The sequence below is a fragment of the Sceloporus occidentalis genome, unplaced genomic scaffold, assembly GCF_023333645.1.
Source record: "Sceloporus occidentalis isolate IW3139 unplaced genomic scaffold, rSceOcc1.0.p SCAF_1, whole genome shotgun sequence".
Taxonomy (NCBI): domain Eukaryota; kingdom Metazoa; phylum Chordata; class Lepidosauria; order Squamata; family Phrynosomatidae; genus Sceloporus; species Sceloporus occidentalis.
In genome coordinates this window covers 19758318-19762206 of record NW_028316981.1, presented here as the reverse complement: position 1 = coordinate 19762206, position 3889 = coordinate 19758318, and positions in this window count along the sequence as shown.

Here is a 3889-nt window from a genome sequence, read left to right as displayed (position 1 = left end):
AAATTGGTCCTGCTTTATTTTGCCAAGGCCAGCAGACATTAAATAACAAGAGAGATGTCAACACGAAGGGGGCCAAATGGGTGGTTTGGAGCGACGGGCACAAGTGTGACCCTGAGTGACCCATGGATGTGGAAGCAGGGAACATTTTCAGAGAACAGCTTCAAGTCCCAGGATCCAAAAGAGTATATTAGCCAACTTCAGGAGTTCTGAAATTACAAACCTGGATGCCTGGGTCAATGAGAAAGACTTTCTCAAAACAGTGACAGTACAAAACCAGGAATATATGATCACTTTTAAAAATAAAAATCAGTATGAGGATTCTGAGACAGCCAGTTAAATGGGGACTTAGGTCTTTTGACAAGTATTTGCTCCAGTTCCATTCCAAGCACCTCTAAAGATTGACAGATAGTTGGCAGACAAGGGTTTGTCCCATTAACTTCCCAGAGTTGTAACAGCCTACGAAGTTATCGAGTTTAGCTCCTTAATCGGCATAATCCCAAGTTATTTACTGGAATTTCACACGCACTCTTGAGTTCCTAAAGTTCTTAAATTCATTTGTATCATTAGTGTCCGTTTATTTTTGCAATATTAAAACGAATAAGACTAATATGCCAGGGCAGTTGGGGGCTTCCATGTCAGTGGTAAATCTATGTTGGGTTTTAATCCAAAATTTAAAGGCGCTATTCAAAGTGCTAAACCTATTCTGGGGAGAGGATTCAGCACATTGCACAACTCATTTAAAGTTCAGAAGAAAACACAAGTTCAGTGTCTCACTTACTCCAGAACTACAAACAGCAACTCCAAATGGGATGTCTAATAAATTTTAGGTGCGGTTATAAGCTTTTCTGAAGACTTTAGCACCTGTAGTTAAATAATTATTACTGAGAAGGGGAAAGTAGACAGACTATGATAAATAGGACTGGCATGTCCTAGCTCTGCAAAGCTGGGCATTCTAACTTTAATATTAAATATTAAAATATTAAAAATTAAATATTAAAATATATTTAATATTTAATATTATTTAATTTTATTTAGTAACACACATTTGATTTGTAGCCATTGTGATTCCCAAGGGATTTATTATACCAACCGTCTGAGGCAAGGTGGGAAGATACCTTTCTCTCCTTCCCAACCCAGTTCATTTAAATCTAGATTTGTCAGTCCTCTCCATTGATGCCCCCTTGTTGTGGGGGAGAGGCTTGCGCACCCTAATGATGTTGTGAGCTATGCTGGCGGTGGTATAATAGCCACCGGCAGGGCCTCCCATGCCAGACAGGTCACAACCAAAGGGTCTGACCAAGAGCGCCAAAGGGCAGGATGGGCTCTCTAGCCTTATGGCAACCCTCCTAGGAGAAGGAAAACTCTAATCCCAAACCCGGGCATATGGTGCTCGTCTAACTCTGTAAGGTCAACCATCTAAGAGAAGGAAACTCTAATCAAAGCTATGACCTGAGGACCTCGCTGCTACCGTCCATGCTTGTCAAGGCCTCAGCAGACGAACCTCTGGTTTAAAGGGTGAGGCCAGTTCTGTGCATGCTGCACTCCACCAGAAAAATCCATTGCACAGGCTCGAAGGATACATCCAGTCTCTGAAAAAGCCCTGTAGCGATAGGCGAGGGATGAAACGGCAGGTGTAAAGATGCACTGGAAGCTGCAGACCCAACCCTGCATGCAGGTGGTTCAGGACTTTGGTCGCTTGAAACTGACTGGGGATGACAGTCTTGTTCGGCAGCATCCTGAATGACCAAGCAGCCTTTTTTAAGGAGAGCACTGCTTGCTCCATATGGAGAGGGGCCTAGAAAAGGTGGCCTAAAGAAAGCTCATCCCCAACAACCCGGTTGGCTAGCCGCAGCCAACGGGCATCTTCTGATGTGGTCAAACAAAACAAAGAGACAAAGGCACACACCAGCCTCCAAAGGTGCAAATAGACTAACGCTTGCATGCTGGAACATCAGAACCATGCAAGATTCTGCAGATAGTGGACGTCCTGAGTGCTGTTCTGCTCTAATAGCCCATGAACTGTCACGACTTAACATTGACATCACTGCTCTTAGTGAAGTTCGTCTCCACGAGGAAGGCAGCCTTAAAGAACACGGTGCCGGCTACACACTCTACAGGTCTGGCAAACCCAAAACTGAAAAACATCTTTCAGGTGTAGGCTTTATGATCAAAAACTCCATTGTCTCCAAACTCGAAACCTTGCCAACAGGACACTCTGATCACATTACCTCCTTACGCCTCCCACATGTTGTTCTGTTCTGTATATATGCCCCAACTATGCAGAGAAAGACAAATTCTACTCAGACCTATGCCACCTTATACAGAAAGTCCCTGCAGAAGACAAAATCATTATCCTTGGTGACTTCAATGCCAGAGTAGGAAAGAACTTCGAAGCCTGGAAAGGTGTTTTAAGCAAGCATGGTGTTGGAAACTGTAATGATAACGGACGCCTCCTGCTAGAATTTTGTGCAGAACAGCAGCTGACTATTACAAACACCATCTTTCAACAGAAAGATAGCTTGAAGACAACCTGGATGCATCCCTGATCCAAACACTGGCACCTCATCGACTATATCCTAGTGCGCCAGAGAAATAGTCGCGACGTCCATCATACTCAAGTGATACCCAGTGCAGAATGTCAAACAGATCATCGCCTCGTAAGATGCAAACTAAATCTTCATTTTAAGTTTAAACCTAAGAGGGGTGGCATCCTAAAGAGGAGACTCCAAGTAAACAATCTTCAACAAGCTACCATGAGAGACAACTTCCAGGCAAATTTGCAAACAAAACTTGAAGACCACCCTATAGACTCTTCTCCTACAGCGCTTTGGCAACATATCAAAAACAGCATCCTGCAATCTGCAGAAGAATCCTTAGGGTTCTCCCTCAAGAAAAACCAAGACTGGTTTGATGAAAACAACCAAGAGATCCAGGAGCTGTTGGCAAAGAAGAGAACTGCTCACCAGGCACACCTCGCCCAGCCATCCTGCCATGTAAGAAAATCAGCCTTTCGCCTCACATGTAGCCAACTCCAACAAAAACTCAGACACATTCAGAACAAGTGGTGGATCAATTTAGAAGAAAAGACACAACGTTGTGCAGATCTGGGTGATTCCAGAGGATTTTATGAAGCTCTTAAAGCAGTGTTTGGACCTACATATCAGATCCAAAGCTCCCTATACAGTACAGATGGTCAAACACTAATCACAGATAAAGCTTCCATTCTGAACCGATGGGCTGAACATTTCCAAAGCCTCTTTAGTGCCAACCGAGTAGTCCAAGACTCAGCTATTCAACATATGACACAACAACCAATGGAGAAAGAATTGGACATTAACTCCCACTTTGGAAGAAACCGTTAAGGCCATACAGCAGATGAAAAATGGCAAGGCTGTCAGGATTGATGGAATTCCACCTGAAGCTTGGAAACATGGAGGTCATGTACTCCATGCTAAACTCCACAAGCTCCTTGTGAGTTGCTGGGAAAAAGGCGAACTGCCATCAGATCTCCAAGATGCAGTCATCATCACCCTGTACAAGAAAAAAGGAGCAAAATCTGATTGCTCGAACTACCGAGGTATAACACTGCTCTCCATTGCTGGAAAAATCCTTGCAAGGATACTGCTGAACAGATTAGTCCCTGCTATTGCAGAAGAGCTTCTCCCCGAAAGCCAATGTGGCTTTAGAGCAGTGATGGCGAACCTTTTTAAGGTCATGTGCCGGGGGCGGGGCTTCTACCCCCAGGATGGGGGGTGGGTGCCGGGGCGGGGCTCCATCCCTCCAGGGGGCAGGGCTCCCGCCCCCTTTTCAGAGGGAGGGAGCCTCTGGATCCTCCCCTGGCGTTTGCTGGCCCCTGAGGTTCCCTCCTGGGGCCGGCAGAGGCCGGCAA